This window comes from Megalobrama amblycephala, linkage group LG5 (genome assembly GCF_018812025.1).
Source record: "Megalobrama amblycephala isolate DHTTF-2021 linkage group LG5, ASM1881202v1, whole genome shotgun sequence".
In the NCBI taxonomy this organism is placed as follows: domain Eukaryota; kingdom Metazoa; phylum Chordata; class Actinopteri; order Cypriniformes; family Xenocyprididae; genus Megalobrama; species Megalobrama amblycephala.
Window position 1 is genome coordinate 39,570,983 of NC_063048.1, and position 15,348 is coordinate 39,586,330.

General features: G+C 37.5%; 1 long non-coding RNA gene across 1 annotated transcript in view; it reads right to left on the reverse strand.

Moving 5' to 3' along the window:
- LOC125269338 overlaps positions 1 to 13,970 on the reverse strand; it is a 195,261-nt gene extending 181,291 nt beyond the window's left edge. Inside the window, exons 1-2 of the long non-coding RNA XR_007185081.1 lie at positions 13,916 to 13,970; positions 2,757 to 2,894 (exon numbers count right to left, since the gene is read on the reverse strand). This is a non-coding gene — a long non-coding RNA (uncharacterized LOC125269338). The remainder of the gene's footprint in view (positions 1 to 2,756; positions 2,895 to 13,915) is intronic.
- Positions 13,971 to 15,348: the final 1,378 nt, after the last annotated feature.

A 15,348-nucleotide genomic window follows, 5' to 3' on the forward strand; every position in this document is an offset into this window, starting at 1 on the left:
AAAGCAAGAAAATATAGCACACCTGACCTTGAGCTACATAAACTCTGTTGCACACTTGGTCAAAAACAAGATGCGCTGCAATTAGATTAAACCGAATACATATGCCCAAAAGAACCACTATCCTATTTGAGTTTGGCTTTAAGACCACATCGAGTGAGCCCATCAGCCAAGAGAGGTGGAAACCCCATACCTCTGAGCCATAAGCGGAGCTGCTGATGGGCAGGAATTTGGACCCTATGAACCTACCCAGAAATCTAGCAACGGGAGAGGAGAAAGAAAACGAGAAAGAATAGGAATTGGCAGCTTGGTGCAAACAGACTCTGTGTATCACCGTGACCTGTGCTGACACCACTGTCATCATGTCTTCCGTGAGGCTAGAGGAATAGGGGGTTGAGTGAGGGGAGGGGGATGTTTTCCAATGTAGCCAAGCGGGTGGGATGGTTCAAGGCAACTCAGCATGGGTGTAGAGGAGTCTTACATGGATGAATGTATGATTTGGTGAACCAGTTTTAGAAGGAATGGACGTTGTTGCCTGGTGGTCTGTCACACCACCTGTCAAGAGCTTATGTAAATCAGTGTGCTATAATATACTATTCAGTGCTACAGTACTTCAAGGGAAGATTATAATTTTTCCAGGTCATTATAGATTGTTCTAGTAGATAATTCTGGTCAACTGGATGCTTTTTATCTGAACACATTTCACTACTTATTCAAGTGGGCTGATCAGTTGTAGACTGATGATGAAGACTCCCTGGCGTTTAACCTCATTATACATAAGACCACAAGACTAGAGCAACTGACCCTTCGCCGGGAGTTTGATTGACAAGCGATCTAACCAATCATAACGCCGAATTTGCCACTTTGTCCGACAAAGCAGTCAGGAGTTAGAAGATTATCCTTGGTGGACTTGAACTTGAAAAATGGTGTGTATTTACGTGTTTCCACGTTTGAAACAACATTCTTTCTCATGTTCATTCATGTTTATTTAATGCTATAAATGAACTAGTAGGAAGAGATGATCGGTTCACGAGCCGCTTGAGCTGAGGCGGTACAGCAATCTGTCACGACACATTAAAGAGACACAAAACAGTTTTTATTGTTCTAATTTCTTAAAAAATTACACAACTTAAAAGCTGGGACTTTGTTTAATATCATAAGTAACCTGCTCTGTCTTGTTTGTCGACGTGTTGTCAGTGTCCTCTTTGCTCCGTGATGTATTTTTCATTGCGTGTGGCGTGACAGAAGCATGGCTTGTCAGACAAAGCAACAGTAACTAAGGGGGGTGCCGGGTCTTTGCGAAGGGTCAATTGTTGGAGTGTAGCAGAGATGAAGATTTCAGGAGTGAAACGGGGTGAAACTTAGATGATGTTACCACATTGTATTAGTAATCTTATACATTTCTCAGAAAAGCACATCAGGGTTGTCAAATCCTGCAAATTAGCTCCACCCTGCACCAAACACACCTGCCTCGAACTTTCAAATAAAGCTAAAGACCTTAGCTCTGTTCAAAATCGCCCCCTGTACCCTCATTCACTATTCCCTACATTACTCCACTAATGTAGTTCACTAGAAGGAGTGAATGAAAATAAGAGAGTGAATTCGGACACTGAGTGCGTCAGAAGGACTGCTGCTTTCGCATAGTTTGTGCTTGCTGTTTACTATTCATTTAAAACTTGGCAAACTGGCAGCTCCAGTAGTAATGAAAAGATTGATCTTGAACTCTGTCATGACACTAGCATGTATAAATCTTAATTAAACAATTTAATAATCAATTAAAAGGACCGTCACAGTGCATTTTGGGTATTCTCTAGCCGTTGAGTGTACATCGATTGTACCCTCGTTATTGTGGTCCATTATGGGATTGAATTAGTATACTTGATTACGTCCACTATGTATTCGGACACCACTACAAATGGCCGTTCCCTCAAATATGCTCTTTTTAAGGGTATAGGGGGCAATTTCGGACACAGACCATGATCAGCTGGTTCAGGTGTGTTTAGGGTTGGAGATAAACTCTGCTGGACAATGACTCTCCAGGAGCAGGATTGGACACCTTTGGCATACCTCAGGGGTGTCCAATCTTGCTCCTAGAGGGCCACTGTCCTTCAGAGTCCATCTCCAACACAATTGCCTAGAAGTTTCTAGTGATTCTGAAGATGTTGATTAGCTGGTTCATGTGTGTTTAAATAGGGCTGAGCTAAACCACTGGAAATTAGTCCAACAGGATTCAGTAGCTCCTCACTGCAGTACAGGGGATGAGGTTGGATCCAGATCCAGGGGGTGGAGATGGGTAGAGGTTTGGGGATCAGTGTTTGGTGTAGGCAATTAGTACTGTGATTGACATAACCAATAAAAACTTAAGAATCAGCTGCAGGGTGGCATTGGCCTGGCTTCTGACATCACACTTGGATGTGGGCCGGGTTGGATGTCCACCGCAGGCTGCAGCAAAACGCTTCTCATATGTAAAGTGGAAGTAGTTGGATCTGGATCCAACCTCACCCCCTGGATCTTGTGTTCTGCAGTGAGAACCATCTCCCAGGATTGGACACCCTTAGCTTACAGTACATATTCATGCCCAAGTCTACTGTAACTTTTCACAAGTGAAAAGGCAAGTTATGACATGGTGTAAATCTGTCTTGGCTGGCAACTTGTGATTGGACACAGATGAAAATCCCAGGTGTAAACAGGGCCATCAAAAGCCTTTTTTCACTTTGAAACACTATATTGTTCCTGTTTAAAATCTTAACACCACTAACCTGTGATCCTTTTTTTCCCAATGTCCTCTCTAGAGTGTTGCTGCTTCTGTGTTGCCCAACAAGGTTAAATGCAGAAGAACCTCCACCATCAATCCACAACTGATGAAGTCACTTAGATGAGAGCTGAACCGTCTTAAGCTACAGAAAAAACAAAAAACAAAGAGAAACATGTCTAGTTGACAAGAATGATGTATTACAACACATGCTATAATCTGAAATCCTAGACAAATCCAGCTCTACAAGCTTGCTTGCAATGTCTGACATTCTGGTTTTCTAAGAAGCAGATATCAGTGTCGGTGACCCCAGTGACCATTAGTTCTCAGTCAGTCAGTTCATTGAGGCCACAGTAATCCCACTCACAGTCGCTCCTAGCTTTAGCACAGCACTCGTATCAGTTGCAATTGATTAGCCTTCCATCACAGTGCCTGCAGTCATTCAGTGAAATGAAGTTCACTGTCTTCCCGCCACTCTAAACAACGATGAAGTAATCAGTCTAATCGGATCTCCACGTCCCCTCATTCCTAGGATCTGGACAATCTTTGCTGAAAGGTAATATCACCTGTCATTTTCAAATGTCTGAGCTATTAGTTCTATCATCCAACAGTGGTTTGAGCTCCTGGTTGCCATGGTTATTCATTTTGGCGCAAGCTTAGATTATGTAATTTACCTTAAAGTGTCTAAATAAGTGAGCCGAAGGATAAAATGGCAACTTGGCGAGGAACAGTGTGGGCTTGTGAGACTTCACACAACTTATTAAAATGTGCAAGCTCATGAGATAAGCATACATGTCATCATGATGGTATTACGGAGTCTGTGTTTCCAGAGGAATGACAGCGTGATGAAGTAATATGATTTATCAGCTAATGCACATTCAAGCCTTGGAACCATTTACTGGCTCATCCAACAATTATGCCAAAGCTTGAGTCTCATCTCTGTAAAGGGGGAAAGACTGGAAGACGTGGTTTTAGGTTAGCATTAGATAGGGACACAAGAACTGTTGCCACTGTCTTCAAAGACAGGGCAGGGGGACGAGTGCTTGGCTGTGTGCTCCCAGACTCAATATCTGAGACGGCAGACTCAGTTACTGGCACGGTTACATCAGTGCTGGCATGGGCGGCACAGACTGAGAGGAGACATTACTCAGCACTATCCATTTCCCCCTGCGACGCACACTGATCTGGAGATATTAGCATGATTACATTGTGAGATAAGGAGCTGATAAAACATCACATCATGTTTCCTTCTTCACAGCATGCTTATCAGTTCTGAATGCTAAAACCAGAGCTTATCTGAACAATTAATCATATTGTTTTATGGCAAATGGAATATCAAAGATTTTTGATGATAGGGGAAATGTAATTTAAGGTCTAATAACAGTACAGCAACCTTTTGAATTTATAATAGGCCTAATATGATAATTGCTTGAGTTGCTTTCAGATCACATAAAATGATAGTGCTAGTTGTAAGGTTCAACAGATGTTGTTAACTACTGTGTTAAAATTGCATGAGTGAACTGAGGCCAAGTACTGGAGTTGAGGTTACTGAGGTAGGTCCACTAGTTATTCAATTGTAAGGTTTGCCCACTTTCTCCATCACTAAACGTCAATGTATACAACATATTCACTCCATAAAAGTATGAAAGTAATATAAAATTTATCAATTCATTTGGGGAGGTGAACAAATGTGCCATTTTTATTTGTCCCTTTAAATGCAAATGAGCTGGTGCTCCAGGCCCACTTTCAAGAAGAGGGCAGAGCTTCAATAGCTCATGCTCTGGCATACCAGCAACAACAAAACAGGACAATCTCACGCACTGAAAATGTCAGTAGTGGTGTTTAGCCATATATATGTTTCAGAATCAACCTTTGTGAAAATCCAGCGTTGAAAAGACCCTCATTTATGAAGCAGTCTGGCGCAAAATAATTGTCGCAAACATATAAGACTCAATAGATTTTATTCGAAAATGAAATTTAACCACAATGTCCTCAGTGACTCCGATGGCGGGAGTCTATGGAGACTCTTATGTTCATTCGTACATTTCAAAAAAGACATTGTACAACTCCAGCTGCTACAGCAAGGATACAGAAATGGTGGACTTTGTACTTCTCACTCAGGGCTGTGTCTATGCTAATGGGGCAGATCATCACCAGTTGTGGGCGGGGCTTCTCCCTACGATGACGTCACGTAGGGGGGAATCTGAATCAGCTCGTTTTAAGAGACTGCTTTTGATTTATGGGAGTTCTCACACACTGCGGACACACTTATAAAAGTGAATTTTGCATAATAGCTCCCCTTTAATGAAGCTAAAGTTAAACAATTGATCAACGACAAACAGGAATTAATGTATTAACAGTAGTCATCAGTGAGATGCATATTGGAGGACTGTGTCACATTATTGTTTCTTCTCTCACAGCACAAGCACAGACTCTCAGTCTCCCAGCAGCTGCCCTCTGCCTGATAGCATCTATTCTCCCCTCCACACGCTGCTTACTGCTGCAATTGATGCCGAGGTGACCGACAGAATACAAGGAATGAATCCCCTGCTTGTAATCTGAACCATGAGGTCGCATGCATGCTGGAGTTATCAGCACCATGGGAATGAATTCAGCCTCGTCAGCTGAGGGGATGGACAGAGACTGTCTTTAGCCAAAGCACTGAGGGACAGGACAAAGAGGGACCGCTTCTGACTGTGGGCTGTTCATGAACTTCTAGAATAGACCTCTGTTGCTTTACCCCGAGGAAAAGTCATAAAAAAGGAGAGGTGAAAAAAAATGAAGAGCGTGTGATTTCCTTTGCATAATCAGTTGCAGTTGAATGAGAGCCTGGGACAAGAGGTTTCTTATGAAACATTCCAGAACAGATGATGAGATTGTACAAAATGACACTGATGTTTGTGCTTGCGATTTTTAAAACCACTAACACATTCAAATGTGCCTCCTGCATTAATCCAAGAAAAAGTGTTTAAAGTGTTTAAAATGGCTTGGCTAAAATCACCCATTCAATTGTGTCTGGTGTTCCATCTTAAAAAATGTGCATGACACTCCTGACCACTAATATTTCACAATCAGAATATCTTGAAATAATTACTTCATGTTGGATAAGGAGATGCTGATATACTCCATCTTTAATAGCAATTGTCTAATTAACATATTTTCATTACCTCTTTGAATGAATAATTTAGTGCCATGTTATAGTCATTATCTATTCGCTTTTAGTACAGTGACGGATTTAAAGGGACACGGTGTGCAATTTGGGCTTCAATCCACTGAAATGACATGAATAATTAGCAGGCAACCCTTTAGTCATTGTACACTTGTCAAATGCTTTAAAATCAGACTGTCACCACTCTAAGAACATCCAAAGGGTTCAATTAGAATCACATTATGAAGGCCGGTGCTCCAGATTGCTGACAGTTAGATGCTGTGGACTGGAGGTATCTAGATATTGAATATTTTTATTATTATTATTATTATTATTATTATTATTATTAAAGTCATAGTATTATACAGAAAGGACATGAATTGATATAAGAACGGATAGGATTAAAGAATGATGCAAGCCAAATTCAAATCTGACTTTACCACACGGGCACCACGGCACAACATGCCAGTGCTAACCACTATGCCATGGCTCCATCTACATATTTGAACGTTATTCCTATTTAATGAAACCTACTTGCATTTGTAATAATTTGACTGATACAAACATACACACATTGGGTTTTTATGTTGGGACATTCCATAGACAGTGATTTTTTATACTGTACAAACTGTATATTCTATCACCTAAACCTACCCATCACAAAACTTTCAGGATTTTAGATTTTCAAAAAAACACTACTTATTATGACTTATAAGCTGTTTTACTCATGGGGACCAAAAAAATGTTCCCACAAAGACGCGGATTTTGGATATTGCCAACACCAGTCAAAAGTTTGGAATCATAAAGATTTTTTATGTTTTTGAAGGAAGTACATTACTACCATTTAAATAAGTTTCCTGTTTTAATATATATATATATATTTTTTTTTTTTAATATTTATGATCCTTTACAAATCATTCTAATATGCTGAAATGGTGCTCTATCATTTATTACTGGTGCTCAATTATTAATATGGTTCTTACTATCAGTGTTGAAAACAGTTTGTGATCCTTAATACTTTTGTGGAAACCTAGATTATTTGATGAATAGGAAGTTCAAAAGCATTTACTTTTTAGCAATTTAATGCATCCTTGTTGAATATATAGTCCTATATATACTGGCTATATATGAAGACTTCGGATGCAAAAGCCTCTAAATGCCATCAAAACATTTAACAACTAAAAAGAGCTTTTTATCAAGCTTGTATGTTTAGGTTCAGTAATTTCACTTTAATGGCAATTAATAGGTCCTTTTCATTGCCATTAAAGTGAAATAACTGAAAATAAACATATGAGCTTGATAAAAATCATTTTAGAAGAAAATTTGGTCCCACTTTATGTTAAGTGGCCTTAACTACTATGTACTTACATTTAAATTAATCATTTGATACAATGCACTTATTGTGTACATACATGTTTTTACATTGTGCTTATATTTTAAAAACACCTGCATGTAATTACATCTGTAATTAATTTCTGTAATTACATTTGTAATTACACTGTTGACCCATCCCTTACACCTTACCCCTACCCTTAAACCTAACCATATCACCAAAGCTTTCCCTAACCTTACCCGTGTCCCACCTCAATAGCAGCAAGTGTTTTGCAATTTAATATGAACCCAATAAGTACATTGTACTTATTTTTTTGTTGTAAGTACATAGTAGTTAAGGCCACTTAATATAAAGTGGGACCGAAAATTTTAGATAGCACTTAGAGGCTTTTGCATCTGAAGTCTTCATATATATACCCACAATTTTTAAATGGTACTGTTACCACAGTTTCCACAAAACTATTATCAGCAAAAACGATTTTCAACATTCTTATATTATATTATATTATATTATATTATATTATATTATATTATATTATATTATATTATATTATATTATATTATATTATATTATATTATATTATATTATATTATATTATATTATCACTTCAGATATTTACTATAATGTTAAAAATGAACAAGCTCTTATTAAACACCATAAAACAAGCATGTTTCCTTCAAAATATCTACACTACACCAGCATAAGTCCTCCATTAAAGCAGTCAGTACAGCCTATTATGCCAAAACAGAGCTTATAAAGCAAGATTTCACTCAGCTCTATGGCAGACCATGGTGCCTTGGCCAGGGACCATATTTCCTTCTTTCTATGAAAGAAATATTTGCCAAATATCTCAATTATGTCAAACTAGCCGAGCTGCCAGAATGACTTACGGCTCTGATGTCATGACAAACTGCGGGAGTGATGGAAAGCGGGCCGCAGACACTTAAACACACACATGACATCCAACCAGACCACGCCTGCTTTTAACTACATCATAAGACCTGAAACACACTTGCTCAGCCCTCAGAAGTCAGTGAGGCCTGCCCAACCGCTGTACAGGATCTACCTACAATAACATGATCTATGTTTTCTGCCCCCCACCTCAATCACCCCCTTACAACTTGTTCAAAGTAATGAAATTCCTCATTTGAGGCAGGCTGACAGATGGATTGGAAATCAAGAGCTCCAGATAAGTAATGTTGTTTTGATGCTGAACTGCATCTGATTGATTTGAAAACTCTACGGACCAGGAGATGTTTTACCATCCTGGATGGTGAGCAGCGTGTGTAATTTAGTAAGGGCTATTTTCACGGCGCTTCGATTATTGAGGGACAGACATGTTTGTGTGTGTGTGTGTGCCTGTAAAATTGTTCGCAGCTTGACAACACGGAACATGTTTTCCATCTATTAGAGCCATCTATCATTATCATGCAAGCAGCATGAGAAAAAGACCTTCAAGAAACACCTTTACAAATTATACAACAACTGCTTTTTTTTATTTTACAGTTTCAGTAATTGAATTTTCAACCAACAACTTGACCTTACAAAATGACAAAACATGCATGTTTTGAGGTTACTGAAAACCGGTTGATCATACTTATTTTATTTTAATTTTACAGTACAGTATTTTCATCAGGTATTTAATTTACCCTCATGTCATCCAAGATGTTTATGTCTTTCTTTCTTCAGTCGAAATGAAATTGAGGTTTTTGAGGAAAACATTCCAGGATTTTTCTCCATATTGTGGACTTCAACAGTTACCAACAGGTTGAAGGTCCAAATGTCAGTTTCAGTGCAGCTTCAAAGAGCTCTACATGATCCCAGACGAGGAATAAGGGTCTTAAATCTAGCAAAATTATCAGGAAATTTTAATTCTGAAGTGAACTAATCCTTTAAGGAAGCTTCCTCTTTAGATCTGATTACACAACAACTGCCATTTACTCAACAGCCAAAGATATTAAAGTACCAGTTCCTCACAGAGACACATATTGAAAATCCACATTAAATTTCCCTCTGTTAAAGTAATAAAATGATTAGAGTATTGATTTGTCTTAAATGCTATTAAAACAGATTCATTCGCAAGCACGTGTTGTGTGGGTACATTTAATTAGTGTTAGTGGGTTGACAGCAACAGTCCGCTTGGTCTAGTCTATTCCACATGAGATGAGTTGCTGTGGATGGTAATATAATCTGTCAACTCTTGCTGACAGAAGACAGAATTTTAAAACAGTCTGAGCTCTTGAATGATTGATTATCCCAATACATTTTGTGGAGGTCATATTGATTTGTTTTGAAAAGTAAAACTCCTGGAATTAGTGAGTTCAGACGTTTCCCCTGAGTGACATATACATTCAGCCTGCCTCAGCCAAATATGAAAAATAATATTCTTATGAAACCAACACTGAAGATTTTGCCTGCACCTGCAGTTATAAATGGAACAAGTTATAAATGGCCCAAACTAATTCCAATGAAGAAAAGGTGGAAAAAAAAATGAGAATAGATTAGTTTTCAAATGCACAAGGGGAAATTTATATATATATTTTACATAATCAACATATGACATGTCAAATCAACTTGGATAATGTGGTTCAGATAACCTAATATTTTGAGTTTCTGTTGATTAAACCAATCACTTTCATTGTATTAACTCAAATTTTTAACTTCAATGAACTCAAAATTGTAAGGCAACCAGGTAACTTTCTTTTTTTAAGTTAAACCAACAACTCTTTTTTTTTTTTTTACAGTGTGGCCGTTCTCCTCAGACAGCTGTCACAGAGATCACTGAACAGATGGAGGAGTTTGTCAAAGCCTGGGGGGCACTATTGACCGATCCTGTTTGCTGAGAGGACTCAGAACAGGTCCAACTAAACCTGTATTACACTGGATCAATACATACTGAGGAAGACAGAGATGAAGTCAACATTCTGCTCATCCCTCAGACCACTTCTGCACTCTTAGTTTCCCAGAATGCAACAACTACGCATAATGGTTCACAGCGGTGTGATTTAATGCTCGCTTTCTATCCATTTAATACTGAGATCTGCAAAGACACAAGGGACTAGAATAAGAACAAGTGAGAAGATGAGGCAATATTCCCAAACCTAACAGACAGTGTCGTCTGGAGCCAGTGACTCACTGTTTTATTTTCATAAACGGCAAATGCAGTGTGTAAAATAAGATTATCTCAAACTACGATTACGTAAGGCTGATGCTCATCCGGTTCGAGACCTGATTTACTCACTATTGAATTAGATATTATTATTTACAAATGTCCTAGAAAGACACTTATTAAGTATTATGTGTCCTGCAGAGGGGTATGGCAAACCTTAAAACAATAAAATTCTAACCCCTTTTGGAAATGTTACATTTATCACTCCGCTTCAGGGTAGTTAAGCCAATGACGTGATGCACTTTTTTTGTCCACATCTATTTACTTATTCAAAACTACAATGGTAATACAATTGAAAGAGTTGAATGGATCTCATCTATAAGCAAGCAATTGATATCTGAATTTAAATTCATTTGAATATTTATATTTTGTATTCAAGGTGGTCTTATGTCCGAAAATTTTCCTTATACACACTGAATACATGTGAGTGAACAAATCTTTTATACACACATTGCATATTATATATATATATATATATATATATATATATATATATATATATATATATATATATATATATATATATATATATATATATATATATATATATATATATATATACACACACACACACACACACACACACACACACACACACTTTACAATACTTTACACTTTAAAATAAGGTTCATTAGTTAACATTAGTTAACATGATCTAATAATGAACTGCACTTCTACAGCATTATTTATCAATCTTTTCATAAAACATTTAATAAACATTTACTAATTTGTTATTAAAATCTTGTTAACATTACTTAATGCACTGTGATTATTGTGTTGATTAAGTGCTGTTAAATGATTAATTATTAATAATATTATGTAAATATGAATACACACACATGCATGTATATATTTAACAAAAACAATAATTGTATATACAATTTCATAATAAATTATATAAATATATAAACAACAATTATTTCTTAAATACACGTGTGTGTGTTATATATACAGTACAGTCCAAAGGTTTGGAACCACTAAGATTTTTAATGTTTTTAAAAGAAGTTTCGTCTGCTCACCAAGGTTACATTTATTTAATTAAAAATACAGTAAAAAACAGTAATATTGTGAAATATTATTACAATTTAAAATAACTGTGTACTATTTAAATATATTTGACAAAGTAATTTATTCCTTTGATGCAAAGCTGAATTTTGTGTATATATATATACACACACACATATATATGCACACATATATATGATATGATATGATATGATATGATATGATATGATATGATATGATATGATATGATATGATATGATATGATATGATATGATATGATATGATATGATATGATATGATATGATATGATATGATATGATATGATATGATATGATATGATATGATATGATATGATGTTGTTGCAATTGTGCTACATGTGTACCTCTTCATTTATTAAAACACTTTAACTGTTAAAAACACTGATTCCAGAAACACTACACACAGTACAAATAACATAATGTGACCTGCAGGGGGCATGTGAGGTGACAGCCAGTGGAACGTGTATGTTATCATGAATATGAAAACGCTTCTCAGTGATCTGGAGAATTAAAATCCAGCCCTGCTCCTCCTTCGGGAAAAAAAAAAAAAAAATCTAAAAAAAAAAAAAAGCACTTTCCATCAGCACTACCTCATACTCGGTGCCAGAGTTGAGTGCCTCAGCTGTCCTGCTGTTATGTTCCAACAAGCTCTAACTACTCTATAATCCAAAATAACGGCAGCTTTGTGGGGCCTGACAGACCCTGTTTTGAGCTAATGGTCACTCTGTGAAAGGGTAATGTAATAATTTCAGTAGAAAGAGTGAGGAGAGGTGTGGTAGGGGAATTGCATGAAAGACAGAGAGAGGAGGGGAGGGGGGTTGATTTAATCTCTTCCTGTCCTCTCTGGTCCCACCTTTCTGCCTCATGTCCGACAGACATAAGGAAATGAGCAGATTAATCAAAATTAGATTCTCTCACCACACTTACTGCGCAGCGGCAGTCAGCGCTGATCTCACGCAGGAAATGAGGCGCTCCAACACCTTAAATTCAGGTTGATTACCGATGATCTTAGAGCTCAGGGAGGCAGCAGACATCTAGCATATTTTGTATTGTGCTACTGTAGATTCAGACCTTCATATTATTAACAGAGAACTTCTTCAGTTGGGTAATTGAATTGAATTGCGTGAGCTATTTAAACCTATCGATTCAATATGTGGGCCATGCAGTAATGCGTGTAATGCAGGGCCATTTTTGTGATGTACTTGGTGAGATTGCTCTAGAAAGGATTATTTCACTGAAACTCATGGGTTCTCATCTAAATGTAATTTCAGACTTATGTGCATGTTATTTGTACGCAAAAATAGAGATTTTAAAGGGGACTTATTATGCAAAATTCACTTTTATAAGGTGTTTGAACACAGATGCGTTTCCAGTGTGTGTAAACAACCAGCCTATAATGGTAAAAATCCACCCACCCATAAATCATAAATCTCTCCATACAAGCAGTTCCAGATTTCCCCTACTCTTACGCAAGAGTAGGGGGAAGAAGCCCCGCCCACAACTTAATAGCTGCCTTATTAGCTTAGCTCCTCCCCTGAGTGAGCTGTACACAGTTTATCTCCTCGCCAGAGTGTTTAACAGCAGCATTCAAGTAAGAAATGTCTTAATATTAAAGCTACTAAAGTTATTTAATCAAGAGCAGAGTGATTTTTTCTGTTTTTCTTTTGTTTCATATTAACAGCATATATAGCAGTAGTAGGTACCGTATATTACACTGCTGTCACTTTAATACAAATATCTAATATTCACATGAGATTTATTTACCTGCTGTTTATGTTCACAGACATAACCGACTGTGTTTTTGAACTTTGTGTTTTTTACATAACCTTGTGTGTATTTGAGTTTCAGTACAATAAGATGTGTAAGAGAAATCAGTTTAATACTCACAGGACATGCCTTCTGACAGCCAGCTTTCTGTGTGCGTGCTTCGGATGTGTGCGTTCAGAAAACCATATATCAGAAGTTTAGACTGATATGGCTTTAAAACGCATGCAGATAATAAACTTTCATTAAGATGAAGAACTGCAATGTCACATGAGCGTGGCGCAATAGAGATGTTTTGTTAGTTATTGGCAGAGTATCACAATTTGTACAGGCTCCGCCCTCTTCCGGAAAGCAGGGTGGGAGCAACAGCTCATTTGCATTTAAAGACACATGCACGAAAACAGCATGTTTTGTAAATGCCCAAAAATGGGAATTTACAACATGGTATAATAAATGATCTGTGCAGTATTCTGAGCTGAAACTTCACAGACACATTCTGGGGACACCTGAGACTTATATTACATCTTGTAAAAATGGGCATAATTGGTCCTCTTTAAAGAAACTTCACAGCTCTTTTCCATGCAATGACAGTTCAAAGAAGAAGTTGTACCTTTACAAAGGCTGCTTGTCTGCCGAAATGTTGTAAATATTAAAAATACTTAAAGGGTTAGTTCACCCAAAAATGAAAATTATGTCATTAATGACTCACCCTCATGTCGTTCCAAACCCGTAAGACCTCCGTTCATCTTCGGAACACAGTTTAAGATATTTTTAGATTTAGTCCGAGAGCTTTCTGTCCCTCCATTGAAAATGTATGTGCAGTATACTGTCCATGTCCAGAAAGGTAATAAAAACATCATCAAAGTAGTCCATGTGACATCAGTGGGTTAGTTAGAATTTGTTGAAGCATCGAAAATACATTTTGGTCCAAAAATAACAAAAACTACGACTTTATTCAGCATTGTCTTCTCTTCCGGAATCCTTTCCATTGAATTGATTCCATTGAACTGATTCCATTGAATTGATTCCATTGAATCCTTTCATCTGTTGGCGTTGGTAATGCACTTTTACGTCACCGTGGTTATTTTTGGCAATTAGGACATCCGCAACATGCACACTTATGCACCATTTTAAAAAATATAGCAATACCAAAATACAAACAATGTAGAATAGCTTGAACACAGCGTGCGTCTCCCTCAGACTGTAAACGAAGCTCGGGCGCACCAGATAACACGTCAGTAGCGTCTTACATCAGCAGCGTCACTGCAGAGTCGTGAACCACACTCCGGAGCAGAAGGGGGCGGTAATGCACCAATAAGCTGGATGCCAACCGCCGTAAAAAAGGAAAGAAGAAGCAGCGGAGTCGTGAACGCGAATTGACAACAGACCCGGAAGAGAAGACAATGCTGAATAAAGTCGTAGTTTTTGTTATTTTTGGACCAAAATGTATTTTTGATGCGTCAAAATGTCGCGGATGTCCTAATCGCCAAAAACAACCACGGCGACGTAAAAGTGCATTACCAACGCCAACAGATGAAAGGAATCAGTTCAATGGAATCAATTCAATGGAAAGGATTCCGGAAGAGAAGACAATGCTGAATAAAGTCGTAGTTTTTGTTATTTTGGACCAAAATGTATTTTCGATGCTTCAACAAATTCTAACTAACCCACTGATGTCACATGGACTACTTTGATGATGTTTTTATTACCTTTCTGGACATGGACAGCGCACCGTACATACATTTTCAATGGAGGGACAGAAAGCTCTCGGACTAAATCTAAAATATCTTAAACTGTGTTCTGAAGATGAACGGAGGTCTTACGGGTTTGGAACGACATGAGGGTGAGTCATTAATGACATCATTTTCATTTTTGGGTGAACTAACCCTTTAAGTGAGTATGCAGTTATACTCCGCTACATAAAATTAACTGAATCAAAATTTGATGGTTCGAGTATAGCTACATCATATCACATAATCAAATATACAGTACAGTTATAAGTAATACATGCCATCTCATAACACTGGAAATTGTAACAGTATTTTTTACAGTGAATTACTGGCAACCGCAGGAGCCAGTTTTTTTACCATAAATGTAATGGGATATTTTTTCAGTGCACAAGTGATATGGTCCAGCTTGACA